The sequence below is a fragment of the Neovison vison genome, chromosome 12 (assembly GCF_020171115.1).
Source record: "Neovison vison isolate M4711 chromosome 12, ASM_NN_V1, whole genome shotgun sequence".
In the NCBI taxonomy this organism is placed as follows: Eukaryota; Metazoa; Chordata; class Mammalia; order Carnivora; family Mustelidae; genus Neogale; species Neogale vison.
The window spans coordinates 89,834,029-89,860,243 of NC_058102.1; positions in this window are offsets into that span (position 1 = coordinate 89,834,029).

Sequence of the window (26,215 nt, forward strand, 5' to 3'; positions counted from 1 at the left end):
GTTGACAAACAATGTTATATTGGTTTCTGGTATACAACATGGTGATTCAACAATTCTATACATTACTCAGTGTTCACCACAATAGACATCATCTGTAACCATATGATCTTATTACAATATTATTAACTATATACAGTACAACTATGAATACAGTATTAACTATAAAAAGTACAACTATGCTGTACTTTTCATCCCCGTGACTTATTTTATAACTGAAAATGTGTTCCTCTTAGTCCCACTCATCAATTTCATCCATCCCCCTCGGCCTGTCTTCTCTGGTGACCACCAGTTTATTTTCTGTATTTGTGAGTCTGTTTTTTGATTCCACATGTAAGTGAAATCATATGGTATTTATCTTATACTGTCTACTTACTTCATTTAGAGTTATACCATCTAGGTCCCTCTGTATTGTCATGAAAGGCAAGATCTCATTCTTTGTTATGGCTGCATAATATTCCATTGTGTTTATACACACCACATCCTCTTTCTCCATTCATCATCCATGACAAGGGACATTTTTTAAGGAAACTCCATACTGTTTTCCACAGTGGCTGCACCAAATTGCATTTCTGTACAGGGGTTCCCTTTTCTCCACATCCTCACCAACAGTTGTTATTTCCTAACTTTTTGATACTAGCCATTCTGACTGGTGTAAGGTCCCTTGAGACAAGAGACAAGCAAGGGACATTGCTTCCGTGTCTTGGCTATTGTGAATAATGCTACAATAAACATAGCAGTCCATATATCTTTTCAAATTAGCATTTTTGTTTCTTTGTGTAAATAGTAGTAGAATTACTGGATCATATAGTAGTTCTATTTTTAAATTTTTTTTAATTTTAAATATTGTACTTATACCAAAACCAGAATTTATTATTATAATTTTACTTTCTTTGTTTTATTTATTTTTTTATTGGTTTCAGGAGTAGAATTTAATGATTCATCCCTTGCATATAATATCCAGTGCTCATCCCAACAGGAGCCACCCATTCATGCCCAGCACTCCTTTAGCCCATCCCCTCACTCACCGCCCCTCCAGCACCCCTCAGTTTGTTCTCTATAGTTAAGAGTCTCTTATGATTTTCCTCCCTCCCTCTTTTTTGAGGAAACTCCATACTGTTTTCCACAGTGGCTGCGCCAAATTGCATTTCTACCAACGGTGTACAGGGGTTCCCTTTTCTCCACATCCTCACCAACAGTTGTTATTTCTTAACTTTTTGATACTAGCCATTCTGACTGGTGTAAGGTAATATCCCACTGTGGTTTTAATTTGTATTTCCCTGATGATCAGTAATGTTGATTTAGTCACTATTGTTATACTCAAGACAAATAGCACTAGTTACCAATGCTACCAGTACTACGATTATCAATGTGGTTATTAGTATTCATGTTGCATTTATGTTCATCGAAGGAACTTTTTCAGAAATAATCCTACATAAATCATCACCTAGTGGGGGAGGGGTCATTTTCTTCATTCATCCACCAAATATTTCTGAGTGGCTGGGTACCTCCCCAAACTCACAGTTGACTCAAGAGGGCAAGAATACAAATAGTCACAGTGCAATGTACCAAGCATGACACCAGAGATAAGAACCAAACCAAACCAAAAAACCAACATGCTCTGGGAACATAGAGAAGGCAAAGCTAAATGTACCCATGAGACTTGGAGAAGACTTCACAAAAATGGGGAGTATAAAGTCGGTTTTGGAGAGTGAGTGTGAGTTTGCTGGATGGAAAGGAGGTAATTCCAGGCAATGGGGAGAACATGGATAAAGGGTCATTGATCAAGACAAAATATACTTATTAAGCAGTTTTAAATACTCCAGGATTCTGTGACTTCAGTCTAGTAGTAAACACCTCCCAAATACTGTTTCTGATTGAGATATTGGCCATTTAGGCTGAGAAATAGTTCCACAATAAGAAAAAGTGACTTTAGTGAGAAAAAAACTGACAAATATCTATTAGCTTGAAACAAAGTACAAAGATATAGAGAAGCACATGCAAGTTCAGTTTTAACTTAATGAGTTACTGACAAGCAAACAAATTCCCTTCATACAGATGCTGTTACTGTAGCTGAGTTATGAGACTAACACCTCAGTCTCCATGGAGATTGGAGAGTCAGCTCTGGCAAGAGCTGTTAGTTGTCCCAGTATTTCCTCTTCTCCTACAGCAATAAAACCCCTAATTTTGAGTTGGATATATCATCACCTGAAGACAGATTTTATTTCCCAGTCTTCTCTGTTACTAGTCATGATAGAGTAAGTTCTGGCTAGTAACAAGTGAAAGGAAGGGATGTGGCAATTTCTGGCATATATATATATTTTTTAAGATTTTATTTATTTATTTGACAGAGAGAGAGATCACAAGTAGGCAGAGAGGCAGGCAGAGAGAGGGGGAAAGCAGGCTCCCTGTTAGGCAGAGATCCTGATGCAGGGTTCGAGCCCAGGACCCTAAGATCATGACCTGAGCCAAAGGCAGAGGCTTTGAACCACTGAGCCACCCAGGCACCCATCTGGCATATATTCTTAAAGCTAATGTGTATCTCCTTTTTCCTATATAATGCCTATATAATGATTAGAGCTCTATCTTGAATTCTAAGGACCATGATGGTTGACTTTAAGATGGTGGAAAAAAAAAGCTGGAAGCAGCCAGAAGACTGCAAAGTGTGTGTCCAACTCTTAATTGCCTAAGTACACAAAATTATGTTATTTTGTATTATTTTTTAAGTGACTGAAAAAATAAGTGTAAACAAACCTTTATTAGAATTAATATATCAACTAGTAAATGAAACTCTACTGCTTTCGTAAAGTTTCAGATTGGTTATACATTTCTGTGTTCTTATTTCCATCAAAAGTCTCCCTTTTGGGGTGCAGGGTCCTGGGATAGAGCCCCACATCTGACTCCCTGCTCAGTGGGGAATCTGCTTGAGATTCTCTCTCTTCCTCTGCCCCTTTCCTGCTTGTGTCCTGCTCTAGCTCTCCCTCGCTCTCTCTCAAGTAAATAAACAAAATCTTTTTTAAAAAGCTATCTTTTTTAGATGGTAGATATTTTTTCTTCTAAAGAACATTGTGATAATTATTTGATAAAAGCAAATAAATAGAAAGAGAAACCCATTAGAGTTCTACATAAAAGAGTAAAATGTGAGTTTCTTACCCTGAACCTCCCTCAATGTGCAATTAACTGCCTGGCTCCCTTCTCTGAATCTTCCAGCCTCTGAATTAAGTTCTTCCCAGGGACTCACTCATTCAATTCTCCCAACAGCTCTTTGAAAGAGGTACTATTTTCAGCCCCATTCTACAGCTCAGGGAGGGGAAGTAATTGACTAATGCCTCCCACCTAGAACTTGAAGGACTCAGGCTTTTATCCCAGGCAGTCTGACTCCATAGTTTAACTATTCAACACCATCTCACCAAATTCTGTGGTTGGGGCTTGTTCACAGCAGAAAAAAATGAAGTAGAAACAAACAAGTAAAGGACTTGGCACGAGACATTCTTGTTGATCTATTCCTTAGTTCTTAGATTTTCTTCCTTGTTCCTGAGATATTTATACACTGGATTCCTATTTTGCCTTTCATGACTGAATTTTCTGTTCCTCAGCCCAAAGTGTTTTCTGTAACCCTGCTCTGCATAGCCAGACACTTGGGACCTGAACATAATTTGGACCATTGTTGTCCATGATTATCTTCTTTCCATTCTCCTTGTGTTACTCCATTTTCAGTTCTGACTTCAGATTTGTGTTCTTCTCTCTCTCTCAGGAAAGGCTAAACTCTGTCTTGGAACTTTTCTTCCAATTCCCATGCTTAGCTGGGGTTTTGGATCTGATTTGACTTTATTTCTAAACTTAAACTCTTAACACTTAGAAAGGAGAACACCAGATTTGGTGGACAGTTTGATTCTACAACAGAGATATGATTAACTTTAGGATTGTTGGATACCATGTAGACCTCCTTTAACTGGATCATTTACTCCTATATTCACCAAACATTCATTAAGCACAAGCATCTTGCTGTGCACTGAGATAAAACCATAAATGAGTTGGTTCCTGTGCTTATAGAATAGTTACACTAGTAAGCAAGAGTAAGCAGCGGTTAGTTTTAACCGTAAACAAAACTCCCATGCTAAGGATAGAACCAGGAAGTCCTCAACTGCCTGTGGTCAGTGAAGCTTATGCTGAGTTTTGAAAGCTGTATTGTTCACCAGGTTAGCAGGGGGAGGTGGGGTATTATAAACAAGGGAGCAGAATTTACAGAAGCACAGAAGCATAACTGAAAATTTAGGAGAGGACAAAGAGAATAGTTGAAGATGGTATGGAAGAGAGGTTTAGAGTTACATCAGGAAATGCCTCATATGCCATGCAGATGGGTTTGGGCTTTGAAGGGATTTGGGCTATCCAATGAAGTGATGAGATTTGCCAGGTTCACCCACTCCTTCAGGATTCTGCACATCAATGTGCCACCAGGTTAGTGAACACAGAGAAGTGATTAATGAGCTCTGTGACCACCCAGAAAACATTCCTGGCAGCCTCAGGCCCCAAGATACATTGAGGAATCTGCTTCCCTGGCACCGTTTAAGTCAGAAATAAGTCTATTTCTTTTTAGAGTTTTTCTTCTGCTTTAGACACATTTCTTTTTATCTGCCTTCACCTTATCATAGTTTCTGGTTGCTCCTTATTTCTAGAGATTATTTTCAGGGATTAACATGCAGATTAATGGATATAGAGAAGGCTTGTATTTCCTAAGTGTTTCTGTGAGCTCAGGTTGAGCATGCCAATGCAAACATAATTTGGTAGGACACACCAACTCTTATTAGCAAGAAGTGTAATAACTTATTGTTCCCCTGTGAATTAACAATACTTTATTAAAATGGGAGATGGCAATATATACATGAGAAAGCCATGTTAGCAGGCCTGAAAATTCCTTTAGCCTAGTCCTCAATCTGATGACATTTGTAGAGAGCTCCTGGGTTACCCTCCCTGACTCTAAATCCTCCATCCTTGAGGCTGAGGATAAAGCCAGTTATACTTAATAAACCCAATAGCTCTACCTCCATGAGTCTTTAACTTTGAGTGTCATTTTGCAACTTCTATTAAAATATGTAGCAGGTTAGCACCAGGAATTTATCGGGTCATTATTATTTATTAATATAAGAGTCCTTTGGAGCAAATAGGAAGCATCCAAGTCTAATTCTTGGAAGATGGAGAAATGGTGTGGTCCTGAAAACATGATAACTATATAATATTCTGCACATTTGGGGCTTTCTAATGTAACCTCAGGGATCTGCTTCATATTTCTATCTTTTTTTAACATGAGAACAGCATTTACAGCCCATTTTACAGTGATTGAAATTCCCAATACCTCAACTCAAGCCAAAGAAATGAAAAAGAGTACAAGCAAAAAAATAATGTTCCAGGAACAGGATACATATTTTTGCTCTGTATAACAATACCAAGTATTGAGTATCAAGACAAGGATTATCTCCCTGGATTTTTTTTTTTTTTTTTAGTAAATGCAGAGGTGGTTACAAGAAGAAATGAAATGTTGAATAGCAGAAGCAGCAGGGAGGATTTCATATTGGATGGTAACTGGTTGAGACATTTTGGATGTCTTCTTGCAGACCAGTAATTGGAAATTAAATAAATATTCCCTGTATAAAGGAGAGGCACCTGCTTGCAGCTTTGTGTTCTATTATTCCTGCCTTTCTCCTTTGATGCCTGATTTCCATGTGCTTAGAATAATTCATGAGAATTACTTTAAAATTTCAGGAAAAAAGTAATGGGTAAGAGCTTGCTGCCTAGAGAAATATTACATAGCTGATTTCTGACATTACAAAGAAACTTGGAAATCTCTCTGCCTGAACTATTTGCAAAAAACTGGTGTCCTAAAAAGAGCAATGATTTGAAAGTCAGGAGTCCTGGCCACAAGACCCCACTTCCACTGTTAACTCACTGTGTATCATTGGACAAATTCATTCCCCTCTCTGAAACTCATTCAAGTGATCTAAACAATGACAGAAGGCATTTGATAATCAGTAAGGGCCCTACTGGCTTTAATGCTCTGTGATAATGCAATACCTCTTAGATTAAACACAAATTAACCAAGAAAAAGAAAGGCCAGAAAGGAAGGGGACCATCATTACTGTCTTTGGGTTATGTGGAATCACCCAAGAAAAGCTGGAGTGGCTTTTTCCCCATACCCTAGACTGGAATAAGCAACCATGCATTTAAAAATGAAACTTTGGACTATAGTGAAGCTAGTATGTCAGACTAGAGAAGGAACCAAGCCACAGCCGTGGGGATGGTAGAAGTCCCAGTGCAAGCTGGATCCTATGGTCCTTGTGTATCTGGACCCCAGAGAAGGAGAGTATGACTCACAAGGCCAAAATTTGTTTCATCCCACGGACCTCAGTTCTTACTAATATTCCATATCAATGGGAGACCACTCTCTCTGCCTTGGAGAGCCAAGCCAACTTCTGGGCTGGGAAGGAGTAGGTATCTAAAATGAACATTTGGGTAATGAATGGAAAATACATCCTCTAAGGGCCTGGAACATACACCTCCAAAGAGGTCCAAGAATAGGACACAGGTGGTTCAGGTGGTTCTAAATGAATTTTCTTTCATTTAGTTTTTATTGCATTGAAAATTATCCTTTGGGCAAACTGTTGTCGAATTTTTGAGGTCCAATGATTAAAGTATATATTTAGGCAACTGTACAGTAGCTTGAGATACTACTAGAGACAGTTAAATGATATGTGCTTGTCATTGTTGCCATGTTATAATGCCCAGAGTAATTTTTTTATAAACATTAGGGAAAAATGTATCCTACCATTATAATTATAAATATCTCAGTACAGACCTCTCATATAAGGTACAGCTCAAGTTAGAAAATGTCAAAGGAAAAAAAAGGTACAATGAAACTTACAGATGCTTTGGTTTTACTTTTATTGCCAAAAATTATGGGACATAAACAGTGCTTCTTGAGTAGTTGTGCTCTTGCCAAAAGAAGCATAAAGTCAACTAAGCATGTTTCTAATGTATGTTAAACAATGTGGGGTTCAGGAGGAAGAAACCTCAATTTGAAAATTTGGAACTTTACACTTTTTCATTTATAACCATCAGAAACTTAACTCAAACTAGTTCAAGCACAAAAAAATGTATTACCTTTATATTAGATTATTTCATTAAACTGCAGTCAAGAACTACTAAGACCCCAGAAATCAACTAGAACAAGAGATATTAACTATCTGAATATTTTTCTCTTTATTGTATTCATTTCTGTCCATTTGCTTTATTCTATGCTCTCTGAAGATCAGCTTTCACCATTTTTCTGGTCTAGGATTTACATGATAGGAAAATATAGCCCCCAACATACTCATATTTTTCATAAAATGAATAAGTTCATCAATCCAGAAAGCATCTGTTATTTTTTTGTTTTGTTTTTTGTTTTGTTTTTGTTTTTGTACTGTCCTAGTCTGAAAATTCCCAGGCGGGGATCCAGCTGACCTAGATTGGGGCAGGTATATATCCATAAGCTGATCCATCATGGCCAAGGTTAGTATAGCAACACAGCTGTTCCTGCTGTCACCAGTGGATGAAAGGTGTCATGTAAGCTCTTAGAAAGGAATTGGTATGCTTGCTATTAATGCGTAGAAATGTACTGTACACACTTTGCCCCCCAGTGCATATGCATAGTGTTCTTCTCTACACACAACTACAAGTGGGCCCTGCCTAAAGTACTCCAACTTTCCGGGGTGAATTCTATTTTTGGCCCCAAATCCTACTTGTCCTGTATTCTGATAGAATGCCCTCTGCAGTAAGTTTCTGTGGCCAGGCTTTATAAGCGCAGCCTAGTACTATTTTATTCAGTCTCAATCATTAATTTATGTAGTCCTTTATAACATGTAATATATCCAAGAAAATCAACATAATTATAATAGAACTTGTATGTGGTTAAAAAAATGAAAAAGTTGCAGTGTCTATTCTCATCATATCCTGATAGAGAGGGATAGGAGGTAAATTATAAGATGGGCAAATATCTTGCATGTGCATTTTTTTTAAAGATTTTGTTTTTATTATTTATTTGACAGAGAGAGATCACAAGTAGTCAGAGAGGCAGGCAGGGAGAGAGGGGGAAGCAGGCTCCCCACTGAGCAGAGAGCCCGATGCGGGGCTCGATTCTAGGACCCTGAGATCATGACCTGAGCCGAAAGCAGAGGCTTTAATCCACTGAGCCACTTAGGTGCCCCTTGCATGTGCATTTTTTAACTGTCTTCTTTGGAAATGAAGTGGTTCCTTGATTATTCCATCCACTGATTGGGAGGGCTTCCTATGATAAGTGTTCTTCAGGAGCGACTTTTTTTTTTAATTTTATTTATTTATTTGACAGAAAGAGATCACAAATAGGCAGAGCAGCAGGCAGAGAGAGAGAGGGAAGCAGGCTCCCCGCTGAGCAGAGAGCCCAATGCAGGGCCTGATCCCAGGACCCTGGGATCATGACCTGAGCTGAAGGCAGAGGCTTTAACCTACTGAGCCACCCAGGCACCCCAGGAGCGACATTTGAGGTTGGAATTTAGGAGGATCCCTTCTAAATCACCTTTGTAATTCATATTTTTATCAGTGCCTGTACCTGGGGCTTGCTTTTCTGTGAATACAACTTCTATAAAATGCTGTTCAACCACCTGTCAGTTTCGTCGGAGAGAATTCTATTTTTAAATAACCAATGAAAGGAATGTGTTGAGTTGAACCTGTAGCCAGAACTGGGTCTTCTTTTCTCAGATTCCACTTGAAAGCACCAGTGTTTAGGACTCATCCCCTCCCTTTCTTTTTCAGTCTAACAATCTTTCTCATGAATGAAAAACAATGGGTTGGGACAGGGACGTTTGTGCCTTTAGTCTATAATGAGCCCTCAACCCCCAGCTATATTCCTGCTCTAGAAAAATATACTTTACAAAGAGAGGGTCATCAGTGTGTCCACCCTTTGGGAGGGGAGGCACCTTAAGTTCTTTGGGACTTCCCAGATATTTCTCTTGAAGTTTCTAGAATAGAATTTCTTCATTTTAATTTCAGAATACAATGGAGCAGAGGATTTGATTTTTGCAGCTCAGCAAGGTAAGATATTCACTGATCCCCAGCTGGTCAAAGGCAGAGGTTATAAATATCTACTATTGTCCTTGAGCAGCTTTCCTTTGAGCCACCTCAAACTGAACGTTATTCCTTTTGTGAAAAACTTCTAATGAAGGCTAAAAGAAGTAGCCAACATATTGAAATATTCTGATATTTGTCACCAACCCCCCTAAAAATCCTGGATATGAAATAGAAAAGAAGATGGCTAACCAAATGCTATGCTACTACCAGGAGAGCAAGTCTTCTCCTGGTCTTAGGTAAGGGGTTATCACCCTCCACCCTACCTTTGTTCAGCCAAAATGCAATGTCGTACTTAAAATTCTTTCTCAGAAAAACAAGTCATGTACATTCATACAATGAAATACTATTCAGCAATAAAAAGGAAACGCCTTGACTCAGTGATGCAAGATATTGGTGTCAAAAACATGCTGAATGGACGATGCAAGACATGACAACACATACTGTATGACTTCATTTATATTAATGAGAAGACCAGGCAAACCTTATCTATGGTAATAGAAGTCAGAGATGATTGTCTCTGAGTGGGAAATGAACAACTTCCTAAAAAAGGACACAAGCAAACATCCAACAAAATACCTTTGTTGGGGAAGGTCATCAGGAGGATATTCCTGCTCATTGACTCTATGGGCCAGACCCATGGGAAACTCCTCATGCTCTCTCTTGACCCTTGGACTGTAGGTTCTGCCCACTGCTCCCAAATTATGAACTATTCCAAGGACATAGCCCTAAAAGAGTGATGTGTTGTTGAGATCAACTCCATGGTATTTGTTAAATACCCTTATGTTAATATATACATAATAATACATAATACAGTTAAAAACTTTATGTAAACTTCTACAATTCTGGAGGGTAGGTAAAGAATCTACTCATCTTGTGGCCACCCAAGACAAGCCTCATATGTAAGTTCCCTTGCTTATTAATCCTGCCACTTACCCGTCTGACATGACCTGCCTTTTCCTTTGATCTCTCCTTGCCCTCTGGGTACAGAGGCCAGTTTACTAATCTACTCGGGAAATCCCAAGGGTGCAAACCAGCAATTCTGTTTTGAGTAGTTGATACACCCAGACTTACAAATCTGAAAATGTATCATGCTGAACTTTTAAGATTTGTTCATCTTATTAGACATAAGTTACACTTCAACTTAAGAAAAAATATCATTAATTTTAGTAGAGGTAACAAATCTTACTCAAATTACAGCAAAAAAAATCTGTGATTTGGGATTTGTGAGAATTTTGGGGAGGATAAGAGGAATGTGTATGAGGTTAAGGCATGAACTAGAACCAGGGGTTTAAGCGCTCTCAGGACTTAACCTCCCACCAAACCCAATATTAGCACATCTGCTTCATTGTCTTTCTGCACCTTCTTCCACTTCTCAGGTTCGACTGGCAGAAAACACAGAAGACTGAAGTCCTTCATTTGTTCAGCGAATATTTACTGATCTTCATTATTGATTGTTACAGTGTGCCAGGTGCTCTGATAGGCCTTGGGGCCATAGTAGGGAACTGGCCACACAAATCAACTAGAGGAGTGCATTCTAACTGAGGGGAAAGGAGATAAGAAGTAAAAATCAAAACAAAAACCCACCAGAATATTATAATATCAGGTGTAGTAAGGATACTAGAGAAAAGGAAAAGCATAAGGCAAGTCCAATAATGCATGCCATATTTCAGAGATAGAAGGAATAGGGGAGCTGGACAAGGAGTAGAATGATTAAAAATATAGTCAAGAAGGTAGGCAGCAGCTGTTCTGGAGAGACATAAAGACATGGGTAAAGAATGGGTTGTATTTTAAGAGCAATGGCGAATTTGTGACAACATGGATGGAACTAGAGTGTATCATGCTTAGCGAAATAAGTCAAGCGGAGAACGACAAATATCATATGATCTCCCTGATATGAGGAAGTGGTGATGCAACATGGGGGCTTAAGTGGGTAGGAGAAGAATCCATGAAACAAGATGGGATAGGGAGGGAGACAAACCATAAGTGACTCTTAATCTCACGAAACAAACTGTGGGTTGCTGGGGGGAGGGGGGTTGGGAGAAGGGGGGTAGGGTTATGGACATTGGGGAAGGTATGTGCTTTTGGGTAAATTGGAAGGGGAGATGAACCATGAGAGACTATGGACTCTGAAAAACAATCTGAGGGGTTTGAAGTGGCGGGGGGTGGGAGGTTGGGGTACCAGGTGGTGGGTATTATAGAGGGCACGGCTTGCATGGAGCACTGGGTGTGGTGATAAAATAATGAATACTGTTTTTCTGAAAATAAATAAATTGGAAAAAAAAAAGGAGCAATGGCGAATCGTTGTGTGATTTTTATCATTGGAGAAATAGGTTGTGATTTATATTTTTAAACCAAAGATAATAGATTCTGATTAGGTAATTCTAGCATCCCTTTCTTAAGTTTATACTTTGCTATAGGAAAGATTTCTTTGTCCAGTCTGGATCAGGTGCCCACCCCTTAGTTCAATGGTGTGGCCATTTCGTTTTACAAAATCATGGTAGGTATTGTTCAACTATAGGTTTACAGGAAAGAAAAATTTTGAGAAAGGTGTGGTAGACAGACAAACCTATAAATGTTCACTCCAAGTCCCAATGCAAAAACTACAGTTCTCTGTGAGTTTTTTTTATTTAATTGTATTGCCAAGTAGAGATGTGACATAAATTGGAAAGGCTTCAAGGAATCCTTGCTTTAGAAATACGAGAAGTGGTTTGTGCCTTGGTTTGTGGTTTGTGCCTCTGTCTACATCATCCCCTCCAGAAATGCAGATATTTCACTTAATATTTTGAAGGAGGTCTTAGAGGAATTGGCAGATGTGCCACTTTCCTTCAGCATAAACTGAGTGGAATGACTGATGTCAGAAAGTACAGATAATTCCTAGCTTTCATCCTTCCCAGTTTACTAGAGGGAATGGAATCAGGTCTATACTGTTTACTGAAGCATCCAAAATGAATAACACATAGTAGGTACGTAACATGTTTTTTCAATATGTAAACTGTGATACCAGCAAAAATGCATTGTTATTTTATAGTCTGTTCTGGAAACTTCAAGGAAATTGATGTCTCTGAATTGTTAAAGAGAAAAATACAGTGCCTTTGACTGAAAGAAAAATGTTGGGACATTATGGTTAAGTAGAACATTTGAAATGTTTGGCAGAACATCTGGGCTTTTTCGTTGACTGAAGATAAAAGCTCTATGCATCATCATAGTGCATAGCAATAATTATCTTAACAATTCCCTGCCATATCCCAAAATCCATTAGAAGTTCTGATATGTACTTGGTACTTAATACATATTTGCTAAATTATTTATCATGAGTATATCAGAATGTATTGGCATCAAAGTTTTTTTTTAATTATCTTGAAATAAACCTTATCTAAAGCTATAACGTTGTGGCCTTCATGAAAAATAGAATTTCTTAAGTGGCTTCCAAGAAATTGAAAAAATATAAATTTCATTTTCATCATGTGAAAAAAATCCATGATTTTCCAGAAGACAAATCTCAAATGCCTTCACTGACCCTGAGGAAGAAGTTATAATCTTAACAAGGATTAAAGAAAGCCTGTTCTAAGCAGTTTGACAAGGAGCGACTCATTACTGACCTGGATTATTTGGTGGATAATTTTACCCATGCGAATCTGGTAATGTTCTATATCAATGCCTTGCAGTAACTCACATGCTTTTACTGAAGTTCTGTAATCTCTTCTGAACTAGAGGTTTCAGTAGAAAATGTAGAGGCAGGGTGCTCTGAGCTATCTAATATCAAAGTAAATCCTTATATAAAGTGTAGGTTCTACAGCAACAACATAAACTGTGGCAAAAATTTCTGTGTCTGAGTCTTACACATTTCAAAGGGGGCTGTCAATTGCTTTCAAAGGATTCTCAATGAGCCTCTGATGCCAAAATGTTAAGAATCACCCTTACCCCAACATTCAATTTATAGATGAACTGTTCTGCGAGAATCTTTTAAATGAGGGTGCGAGAGGAAGAGAAGTAAGCTTGGGGCTAGGTGCCCTGCCAGCTCTCCACATGCACTACCACAGACATTCTCTCTCTCTTCTCTCCATCTCTTAGTATGTAACCAATGCTGTCAAGGTTCAGTTGTGAGCCCCGGGGCTAAAGCTTCTGTCAGTTCCATGCAGCTGACTTAGCCCACATCCCATACTCCAGGTCACTATGCATCCGTCCCCATCACCCCCGCACCAGATATCACACAACAAGAGACAGGCCCTATGACCTGAAGCCCAAGAAAAATTATTCAAATTAGTCCACAGACAGCCTGTGAAACCTATCCCACCTGTCTTTCCATACAAAAGCTGCTCTTTCCCCTGCCCCTCCTGGGGGAACAAACCTGTGCTCTCTTGTGGGGTTGTAAGTAACTGGAGTTCTGCCTTTCACCAGCTATCTGCCTGTCATCGGTTTGCATCCCACCACCAAGAGGATCTGGAAATCTTATAGAACATTTCACAACCCTGTGAAATGAACGTTGTGGATTCTGCTTTGCAGAGGAGGAAACTGAGCCTCAGAGAAGTTACTAAGGTAGCTTCAATGTGACAATCTGGTAATTGTTGAGCGGGCATCCCATCAACATCTGTTGAAGACACTACTACACCTGGTCCTGAGAATAAGCTTCAAATTTGTAAAATCAAATAACCTCCAAAAATTATATTGATTTCAATGATTGTCCTAGAGTCCTTTGACCTTCAACCATAAATGAAAGAGATGACCTAATATTTTGTTAGGAAAAGTAACTGAAGAAACTGCATGATTATGTGTTATAAATCTTCATTAACAGGGTTCCTGGCTGGCTCAGTACCTTAAGCATCTGCCTTCTACTCAGGTCATGATCTGAGAGTTCTGGTATTGAGCCCCGAGTTGGGCTCTCTGCTCAGTGGGGAGTCTTCTACCTGCCTTTCTCTCTGCCTGCACCTCCACCTGCTTGTGCTCTCCCTCTCTCTGTCAAATAAATAAATAAATAAAATCTTTTTTTTCAATTTATTTATTTTCATAAAAACATTATTCATTATTTTTTCACCACACCCAGTGCTCCATGCAAGCCGTGCCCTCTATAATACCCACCACCTGGTACCCCAACCTCCCACCCCCCGGCCACTTCAAACCCCTCAGACTGTTTTTCAGAGTCCATAGTCTCTCATGGTTCACCTCCCCTTCCAATTTACCCAAATTCCCTACTCCTCTCTAATGCCCCTTGTCCTCCATGCTATTTGTTATGCTCCACAAATAAGTGAAACCATATGATAATTGACTCTCTCTGCTTGACTTATTTCACTCAGCATAATCTCTTCCAGTCCCGTCCATGTTGCTACAAAAGTTGGGTATTCATCCTTTCTGATGGAGGCATAATACTCCATAGTGTATATGGACCACATCTTCCTTATCCATTCATCCGCTGAAGGGCATCTTGGTTCTTTCCATAGTTTGGCGACTGTGGCCATTGCTGCTATAAACATTGGGGTACAGATGGCCCTTCTTTTCACGACATCTGTGTCTTTGGGGTAAATACCCAGGAGTGCAATTGCAGGGTCATAGGGAAGCTCTATTTTTAATTTCTTGAGGAATCTCCACACTGTTCTCCAAAGAGGCTGCACCAACTTGCATTCCCACCAACAGTGTAAGAGGGTTCCCCTTTCTCCACATCCTCTCCAACACATGTTGTTTCCTGTTTTGTTAATTTTGGCCATTCTAACTGGTGTAAGGTGATATCTCAATGTGGTTTTAATTTGAATCTCCCTGAGGGCTAATGATGATGAGCATTTTTTCATGTGTCTGATAGCCATTTGTATGTCTTGATTGGAGAAGTGACTGTTCATATCTTCTGCCCATTTTTTGATGTGTTTGCCTGTTTCGTGTGGGTTGAGTTTGAGGAGTTCATTATAGATCCTGGATATCAACCTTTTGTCTGTACTGTCATTTGCAAATATCTTCTCCCATTCCGTGGGTTGCCTCTTTGTTTTTTTGACTGTTTCCTTTGCTGTGCAGAAGCTTTTTTAAAAAAAATCTTCATTAACAATGAAATAAACTTACCTATATCACTGTAATATTTGTCCTTAAATAACATTTCATTTTTTCCCTTTATAAAATAAAAAAAGGAAAAATAAAAGATATTAAAAGGTTTTGCTAACAGAATATCATAGCTATGCAGAGATGTGTTCGAGCCAGCACTTACAGGCTTGCAACCTGTTGTTAAAATTTTAGGAAATTTGCAATGCAGTTGTTAGGCAATTGGAAACTTGGTATGATTTGGAGGCATTTTAAAGAGTCACTTGTGGGATTACAGAACAATTCATCTCTGAACTGTTTTCCAAATTCCATCATCCCAATTAGAAAATCTTAACTCCTCTTTCCCATCAACTTAATTGCCTAGTCACTGAATACCTTAACTTTTTTTTCTGGATTTCTATATTTTGTATTCTGTATTAATACTCATAATTTCCCATTAATTTTATATTTTTGAAATGTTCGGTTAAAAACGTACATGAAAAAAATTTTAGAACAACATATCCACCTAGTGTTAACCACTATCTGAATAATAAAAAATGGAATTCCGGGGCGCCTGGGTGGCTCAGTGGGTTAAGCCACTGCCTTCAGCTCAGGTCATGATCTCAGGGTCCTGGGATCGAGTCCCGCATCGGGCTCTCTGCTCCGTGGGGAGCCTGCTTTCTCCTCTCTCTGCCTGCCTCTCTGCTTACTTGTGATTGCTCTCTGTCAAATAAATAAATAAAATCTTTAAAAAAAAATGGAATTCCACTATGAGTCACAAAGGAGAAAGTAGGATTAATCATTAATTTAACATCAACAAGTTACTACGTAAAGTGATAATAAGGAAACATATGTGCCTTAAGGACAGAGAACAAGGAGTATGTACAATTGAGACTCTGGGATACCACCTAATCTTTTGTGCCTTAGTGCCATTACCTGTAAGATTGAAAGCTTCACTTTTGTGTTGACAGAAAAAAAGCCACATTATGAAAGAGAAGTGCTTCAAAAGAAAACACATTGCCCCACAGCAGAGACTGACTTAAAGGTACCTGGGTGGCGCAGTTGGTTGGACGACTGCCTTCAGCTCAGGGCGTGATCCTGGAGTCCCGGGATTGAGTCCCACATCAGGCTCCCAGCTCCATGGGGAGTCTGCTTCGCTCTCTGACCTTCTCCTCGCTCGTGCTCTCTCTCACTGTCTCTCTCTCTCAAATAAATAAAAATAAAATCTTTAAAAAAAAAAAAAAGGTACATTAATTTATTTCTGTGATTATAGCTCACATTTTAAGGGTTTCTTAAAAAAGATTTATTGACTTATTTTAGAAAGAGAGAGGGTGTGTGTGCAGAGGGCTAGAATCTTCTAGAAGACTCCCTGCTGAATGTGGAGCCTGACATTGGCTCCATCTCAGAACTCCTGAGATCATGGCCTGAGCCGAAACCAAAATTTAACCAACTGAGCTACAGAGGCACCCCTAAGTTTTAATTCATTTCTTGTTTTATGCCCAAATTTCTCACAATAGCAGAATAGATTGTAAACTTTCTAAGATCAGGCATGGAGCTTCCCAAGCACCTAATTCAGTCTATGGCACATAGTAGCCACGTGATAGATATTTCTAGTAGAGATGAATGGATTCTTAACAACCCAGAATGGATTGATAGAAATGTAGAAGTGGGTACATAAAAAAGAATATTATGGTTTGTGTGAAAAAATTTAATGATGTTCTTCATGACACTGAGAATGTACCATCTACTTCCTTTCAAAGAGAGAAGGGATAAGGTTTGACCTGGAACAAGAGGAAGGCATGAACCTAGGACATGCCTGGTCAATAAGGCCAGTTGGCACTGGTCAATTCTCCATCGAGGCAGCCATATCTAGTGGAGAGAGAAATGAGAACTTTACTTGTGGTGATCCAGTATTTCCAGAATTCATTGCCACAGTTGTTTATTTGTTTGTTTGTTGTTGTTTTTGTTTTGTTTTGTTTTTTCCCACTTCACATTTCTGACTCTTCTGCCACATTCTGCCACCAACAACTACCACGTCTAGACTCTGAAAGGTCATAATGGAAAAATTTTTATTATATGATCTGCCTTCTCCTTCTGTATCTTTGCTCCTCACAAATAATTCTAATGAAAATCATTTTTCCATTTCAACTTATGAGATATGGTTTTCTCTAAAGCCAGACTGCTCTTGTGTCCTTACCTAAGGTGTTTTCTTAGCAAAAGAAGTCTGTACCTGGATGTTAATGACTAAATCACCTTCTTATAAAGTTATGTCCATCTGTCACATAAGAAGGATAATACCCTTTAGAGAGTGCTAAAGAAAACTCAGGGAAGGATAGGGGAAGTGAACGGCTATTAGAAAAGGTAAAATGCTGCCAGTGAGTATAACCGATAAAAGCAATTAATTAAGCATAAAGTGTAGAGTGGGGGAATGTATGGCATGGTATAAATTATAGCCAGACTTCACGCTTCTCTTGTTCCTGGACATTGACATACAAAACCCGTGGCCTTCCAAATCAATAAATTCAGCCCTGTTTATGATAGCTTGTTTCCTTGTGAATGTAGCAGGTGTCTCTCCGAGTGATTCAATTGCATGAATATTATTAAAGTTATGTCACAAAGCGCTGACGTGAACTGAAGTCATTAGAGGGGGGACGAGGTGCACAGGTGTGGAGGAATAGGATGTGGCAATTAGGAATGATGAAAAGAGGTTATATATTTAAAGCTATTCTCTCTTTCTTTGCTAAATCATCTTAAAGTTTATCAGCAAAAACCCTCTCGCTGTCTGCTCTTTTACACAGCAACTATAGCAATTTCTTAATCTCAGGAGGATGCCAGTATCTTCTGAGGCAATAAAACCTGTTCTAGAATGATGTTACGGGCTTGCAAAATACTTTTTTGAGGCCTTCCTAACAATGCCCTTTCAAGAAGTTTGCACTTTAGAGATGATATCATATCGCACATATTTGACATATTTAAGGAGAGCAGGGATTTAAAGAACAATTTATTTCTAGTAAAGACAAAATGGAAAGTATGTTCCACACTGATTGAAAGGCAGCCCCGAAAATAGGTTTGCGTCAGGCCTTTTTGTTGTTAGTAGAAGCCATAAAGCTCTGAAAAAAAAAAAAAAAGATATATGATCTTAAATCTGAGTAGGACCAAATAAACTGATGGCTTTTTCTGAGCAAGAGGTGGGTTGATGGCCTAGAAATCTGTGTTGTGTGATGTCGGTGAGATAGATCATACCAATTTAATTGGTAGAAAGATTGAAATGGTTGTACAATATTATTCCTCGGGGGCTATTTTATTGCCAAGATAGTACAGATTTACGCTCAGAGAGGTAAAAGTTCTTAAAAAAGGCAATCTCTATCCTGAACACAAAGTCTGAAAAGAGTTAAGAAATAATGAATTCATGTAAACTTACGGTTGACAGTTTCAACAAATGCATCTCTAACTACTAATTGGACACGAATTCTCTAAACCTCTCTCATGGTGGATCCCAGTTCAGTGAGTTACTGAAATGAAAGATTCTATAAAAACAGAACAGAAAAGAGAACTTAAAGGAATTGCATTCCCGCAGGTTGTTGGATGAGTCTCTGAAGGTGAGCCGGGTCCACTTGGCTTGCAAAAGATCAGCAGAAGGGATATGAAAGATTAATGACATTATAATTCAACATTATAGGTTTTGCCAACCATGTTTCATTCATTATCCACTAAATTAACAATGCAAGATGATGCCAACAAGCAACAATACAATGCAAAGGAGATGAAAACCTGAGCAGGGCTACTCATTCACTAATCACTCTAAAAAAGAAACCTGTTCCTGCACAGCTCAACACAAACCACGTTGTTGCGCTGAGATTCTTTGTCAAAGAACCCGACAATGAGTGAAGACTTTAAACATTTTTATGAAGTACTATTTCCCACAGAAATTGCAGAGATGCGTACTTGAATCTTGTACAGAAAAGCTATGGGACCCTGGTCCCTGTGGAATTGTTCCCTCTTTACCAACACCAGTCAATACCAAATGCTTTATTCCATCTCACCCCACAAAGCAGCTCCCTGAGGCATGAATCATTGCCCTGTGTGAAAGATAAGGTCATGAAGTCTTAAGAGAAGCCAAATGGCTTACCCAAGTTCTGGGGCCATCAGGTTCGGGGAACTAGAACCCAATTCCGCTCAAGTCCTAGAGGAGGCACTCTCAAGTAACACGTCTCAAATAACCCCTGTGAAGGACTTTCCAGAATTCCAATCTGTTAGTTTTGTGATGACGCATTTGTTTAAGAAAAAATTACTAAGAAACTGAAATGTTTTAAAAACCAAGAGGATGTAGCATACAGACTCAACTATTTTAGGATTTGGTTCAAAAGGTATAAAGTTACTCTGTCAAATTACTCCCTTCAATTACCAATTACCATCACAGACGGGTAGCAAAGAGTTCCTGGGCCAACACTGGCCCTTAGTCCACACTTTGGATAGCACTGTGCTCAAGTCCTGGTTCAATGAGTATATAGTTAATGGTCTCCAAACTATAAGCAATATCTGTAAAACTCCTACCCGCTTACCAGCTTCAAAATGAACAGAATAATGGACGGAGACTGCTCAAAGTCAGTCACTTCATCTTTGCCTGAACCCTCCTCCAAGGAACCTCTCCAGGAGATTTCAGCATTTGGGGTGCTACTTGGTGTCCACGTAGGCTCTGAGTCCACACTTGTTCTGGTGACAGCTGGGCTGCATATGTGAGTATGGCTACTGTTCCTCTTGTGCTGGGGGGAAATGGAGCCAGATAGAGGCAGTGAATGAAGACGGCTGTCGGGGTTGCCCTGACCTCCATGGATCTTGCCTCCCTGCACTCTCTCCAGGGAAGACCTAGAATTCGTGCACTACACGGCACACCCCATCTCTAAGCTGCACTTGCTGGCACAGCAAGTCTTTACTTAGTTTATATGGGAGAGATCAATATAAACAGCAATTTGTTCTGGAGATATTTTTATATCTTTATGTAACATTTGAACAATATATGCCTTATCTGTATCAAAGTATGATGTTCTTATTAGTTTTCTTTGGGTTCACTTGAGAGAACTGAGGGAAATGACAAGTCAGAGCACTAAGTGTCTTCTGTCTCTCCTTCAGCGTTTTTTTGTTTGTTTGTTTGTTTTATTTTTAAAGACCTTTTTTATTTGACAGAGAGAGATCAGAAGTAGGCAGAGCAGCAGGCAGAGAGAGACGGGGAAGCAGGCTCCCAGTTGAGCAGAGAGCCCAATGCAGGTCTCGATCCCAGGACCCTGAGACCTGCCGAAGGCAGAGGCTTAACCCCCTGAGCCACCCAGGTGCCCCTCTTCTTCAGTTTCTGAAGAAACCTGTCCTTCGGGGCACCTGGGTGGCTCAGGAGGTTAAAGCCTCTGCCTTCAGCTCAGGTCATGATTCCAGAGTCCTGGGATCGAGCCCTGCATCAGGCTCTTTCCTCAGTGGGGAGCCTGCTTCCTCCTCTCTCTGCCTGCCTCTCTGCCTCCCTGTGATCTCTGTCTGTCAAATCAATAAATAAAATCTTTAAAACAAAACAAAAAAAAAGAAACCTGTCCTTCAACTTTACTTCCTTCTTTTGCTGCCATCTCATTTTGTTTCTCCTCTTCAAAGTCACACTTTTGGAAGAAGTACTTATGCTACATGTGACCTGTTATTACTCTTAAACTAGATACATTTTCTTTTTTGGACCCATATTATTTTCCTGAAACTGCCATAGCTAAAATCACCAACTACATTTTTACTACTAAATACAGCGGATACATCTTTTACCTTAGTTAGTATTTCTGAAATATTCAATATTATTTACTGGTACCACTTTTTAAATTACACGGAGTAGGAAGCACGCAAGTGAAAGGCAAAATATCTGATCCATCTCCCATGAACCATTTTCCCCTTTCCTTTTTCTTACAGTTTCCCACAAATCTATTTCACAAAGACTTCTGAAGTGCGTGTAAGTGTAAGACACTGTGCTAAGCCCTTGACCAATGTACACTTTGTCTTTGTAGTCACTTCATGAAATAGATCCTATTACTGTGGTCATTTTAGAGTGGAAGAAATGAAGACTCCAGTTGAAGATTTTAAAAAAAAATTTTTTTTCTTGCTCCAGTCTAGACTGTGATTATCTGAACCTGCCAAGCGGTGTCCATCTTGGAAACTCCTTTCACTGCCCTCCTATGTGGGATCTACTGTCTGCTGGATCTGGGCTCTGGTGTCATCCTCTTTCTTGATTTTCTATCTCATTTATCTTTTTTAAGAAAGGGGACATGGGAAGTAAAAAAGGTTATGACTCCTTGAATATCTAAAACTATCTCTATTCTGCTTATCATCTTGAGTGATTCTTTTACTAGAAATATGATTTTGGATTAAAAAAAGAATTCCCTTAGAAATTCCCAAGCATTGTTTTAATGCCTTCTAAAAGCTGTTGTTCCTGATGTAAGGTCTGATAATGGTCTGTTTCTCATCCCATGGTATGTAATATGCTTTTTTAAAAAAAATTCTGGAATCTTTTAATGTTTTGGTGTTTTGAAATTTTGTATGAAATGCAATATTATAAAATGCCTCCCAAGATTTTCCACCTCCCTCTTCTAGATACCATACAGAATCCTGGTGTCTGTGACTGTGATGAGTTTTACTCGCATTAACTGGGTTCCATTTATGGCACAGTTAACTTTAAGATAGGGAGACTACTGGGGTGCCTGGGTGGCTCAGTGGGTTAAGTCTCTGCCTTCAGCTCAGGTCATGATCTCAGGGTCCTGGGATCGAGCCCTGCATCGGGCTCTCTGCTCAGCAGTGAGCCTGCTTTCCCTCTTCTCTCTCTGCCTGCCTCTCTGCCCTCTGCCTACTTGTGAACTCTGTCAAGTAAATAAATAAAATCTTTAAAAAAAAAAAAAGATAGGGAGACTACTGGGGACTTGAATTAATTACATGAGCTCTTTAGAAACAAAGAGCATTTTTGCTGGTCACAGACAAGGAAGCCAGAGATTGGAAAAACAAGAATGATTTGATGCACCATTCCTGGCTTGAAGATGGAGGGTGTCACTTGGTAAGGAAAGCAAGTGGCCTCTAAATGTGGGTGTGGCTCCAGATCAAAGTCAGCAAGGAAATGGGGACCTCAGTCCTACAACTACAAGGAACCGAATTCTGTCAACAAGAATGAGATTAGAAACTGGCTTTTCCTAAGAACTTCTGGATGAGAGTTCAAGCTGGCCAACACTTTGATCCCAAGCCTTGTGATACTCTGAGTAGAGAATCCAGAGTACATTTTATTTTAGATTATTAAAATATTTGGTCTTTCTCTTTCATGTCAGTTTTTTCACATGCCTGGTAATCCTTTTAATATCGTAAGTTAAATGAGAACAGAGACTGTTCTTTTTCCACTGCTGATTAAATTCTCAATAGGTGATTCTCAAATAAATTGAATGAGTACATGAATGAAGGAATGAGGTGATAGAACTTTGTGTACAAGGAAAGAACATTGATTACAGAGGTCTACTTCGTGGTAAACAGACTAGAAGAAGGTTCCTTTCAAAGATGAATCTTCCAATATTTTGCCTAGTCATTATGAACACAGAGATGATTAAAGGGGAATCAGGAAGAGGCAGGATTCAGCATATGTATTTATTCTGTCCCCTTGTTCTCAACCCTCCTTATTGCTTCATTATACCAACCATCCCACCATGCTCACTGGGAAACCTCTCTAAGGTTGAGCTGGGCACACAGGCAACTTCCTTACCTATAGCCCCTTTTCTTCACACATTGAGTAGATTCTAGTTTCCTCTACATTGTTTCATCAGTTTTTTAAAATCCATTTTCCAGAAATGTCCTCATGTCTTTATCTGCTGAAGGTTCTTTCCATTCTTTTCATTGCTGAGGATTTATAACATTTTTATTCTCTTATTTTCATTTTAATATAGTATTGAGAATGGGAGAGGAAGGAAAGAGACAAACACACTCAGTTCACAATCTTGAACTAGAAACCCACTCCCTAATTTTCACTACTTTTTCCTACCTTTAGGGCTGTGATACCACAGACCTTTTATCAGAGTTTGGAGAGAAAAACAACCAAACTAAATTGATGTATATATTAAGTTATAAGTAAATGATGCTACTATTAATGATATTTTACTGTTAATCTAAATTTAACTGGTGGAATTAAAAACTAAGTAGAAGATTCTTTTGAGCCAAGAGCCTTTCCTTAAAATAACTCTCAAGTATACTATTTTACAGAAGTGTTGGGAAACAAAAATGGGAAAATGAGTATTAAGATTCCCCAGTGCCTCCTTCTAGTAGAAAAGGCAAGAAAAAAAAAAAAAAAAAGGTTAAGCATCAAGCTCAGAACTCACGGAAAGATCTCTAAATTCTTGGGTATGTCCCTGGAGCAGAAGAACAAAAGTGAAAGGTTTATACCCAAACAGTAAAGTAGATTTCCATGACTCTAAGGCAGGAGTCCGCAAACTGTGGCGCATGGGCCTAATCTGTACTGTGAACTGTTTTTATCCATGAAGTTTTGTTGGAACACAGCCATGCCTTTCTGCTTATCATATAGGGTGACTTTTGCAGACAGCAGCAAAGGTTAGTGGTACAGCAGAGATGGTATAGCCCCCAAAGCCTAAAATATTTATCATCCAACCCTTTCCAGAGAAAGATTGCCTGCCCCTGAGGCAAAGAGGAGAAGCCCATTCCTCTTGCCAGTTAACTGATTTAGGAAAGGGCATATGACCAATCATTGTCAGTGAGGAAATTGTGGAGAAGACAACTGTGGGGCTTTGAGGGCAGATTTTCACCACTTTAAAGGAACCCTTTTTTATCTCCTGCTGTGTTGTGTCTGGAAATGTACAAAGGGCCTGGCTCCTGGATGATGTGTTTAAACCAATAAACTGACCAATTTAGGAGTTGCCTTCTCTCAGGACTCCTCATTTTATAAATATTCCTTGTTGTTTAAATCATTTTTTAAAATATTTTATTTATTTATTTGAGAGAGAGTTAGCGAGACAGAGGGCAAGCGAAGGGTGGGACAGATAGCAAGGAGTGGGAGAAGCAGGCTCCCACTGAGCAGGGAGCCCGATGAAAGGCTCCATCTCAGGACCCTGATATGACTTGAGCCAAAGGCAGACGCTTAACCAACTGAGCCACCCAGGTGTCCCTGTTTAAAGCATTTCGACTTGAGTTTCTCTTACATGGCATTCAAAATCTTCTCACTGTAATACTGCCCTGCCTCCAACACGAAGGCTGGCAGGAGGAGAGGTAAGAAAAACTAGGTCTCTGTTTCTATTTTCTTTTCCACACTGTCTTGAGGACTGTGCTGCCCTAGTTACATACTCACTTTTTTTTTTTTTAATATTTTATTTATTTATTTGAGAGAGAGAGAAAGAGAGCATGAGAGGGGAGGATCAGAGGGAGAAACAGACTCCCTGCTGAGCAAGGAGCCTGATGTGGGACTTGATCCCAGGACTCTGAGATCATGACCCTAGCCGAAGGCATTGGCTTAACCAAATGAGCCACCAAGACACCCACATATCCTAAGGAAAAGGGCCATCTCTGTGAATGAAATGTTTCTTAGAACGCCTGGGTGGCTCAGTTGGTTGGACGACTGCCTTCGGCTCAGGTCATGATCCCAGAGTCCTAGGATCGAGTCCCGCATCAGGCTCCCAGCTCCACGGGGAGTCTGCTTCTCCCTCTGACCTTCCCCTCGCTCATGCTCTCTCTCACTGTCTCTCTATGTCAAATAAATAAATAAAATCTTTAAAAAAAAAAAAAAGAAAAGAACTGCAGCATCTTGTCTGTGCCAGCAAATACTTGGGTCCTTTTGTCTGTTGGAAGCTTCTAGAACATTAGCACTGCACAAAGAAACTCTTGCTTTAAAAGTATGGAAATATGTCTGTCTGGACTCTTAGGTGTCTCTGAGTTGTTTTCTTGAGGATTAAAGAAAAAAGATAGCATTTAAATGCAAACATCAAATGTATCAGGTTTTCTAGTTTCTATAAATTTTTAACACAGTTATGGATTTCAATTCATATTATGTATATATAGGGTTTAAATATTTTATTTTTTTCTCCAGGTAATGGTATAAAATCATGATAGTTTCTTGAAGCATAAAGTGATTATTTCATTTTGTCTTACTAATAAATACTGAGTGAAGCATTTTATGCAATGTCCCAAAGTAGTATCTTAAATTGAATTTAGTAAATCCAGTAACTTAAACTCCTTTGATTCACCACCTAATCTACATAAATCAAGGTTCCTCAGAGAACTAATTGAAGCTATTTTCCCATTTGTAGTTGAAACAAGTATTTTTGCACTGCAACCCCATTTCATAATAAAATTCTTGCTGGTAAATTCTCTTCCAGTATGCAATTGTGATAGTCCTGAAGGCACTTTTAATTTTGTTAGGGGCAAATTGTTCATGCTACTAGGTGCAAAAATCATAAAATAAAGGTGAAATTCCCAATACATGCAGAAAAACTTAGATCTCATTATTTATATTGCTCTATTTTGTCTGTTTAATCTTTTATAAAGTTTCTTTGTATTTCAAGAGGACAAATAGACACTGACACACTTTTGAGAAGGGATTTTGAAGTACTTGGTAAATGAAAGTTAAATATGTTATATTCTTACATGAAAATACTCCCGTTTTTCCTACTGCTCCATTTATCTATTCCTCAGTCTGATTTTGGCAGCAAAAAACAAAAACAAAATCAAACAAACAAAAAAAAACCAACAGCAGTTGCAATATTACAGTCTTAATCTCTACTTGGGAAAATACATAAATTCATTTAATAATAGCCCTACTATTGTTATATTATATTACATTACCACCATTATCTTGCAATAAAAGAAACCAAAGTTTTTAAAGGGTAGCTGAGGCCACACAGCTCACGAGTAGCTCACGAGATTCTACCAAGTCTTCTGTCGGACCAGAGAGCCACCCTATGATATTCGGAGACATTCCAGATGAATAAAAGAAATGAATTATTGATATGAGTTTGTTAATAAGAATCGTTATGATAAACAAAACTTGTCTATAAGATGGAAACGTTGGAAGAGAGAATTTAGTTATCAG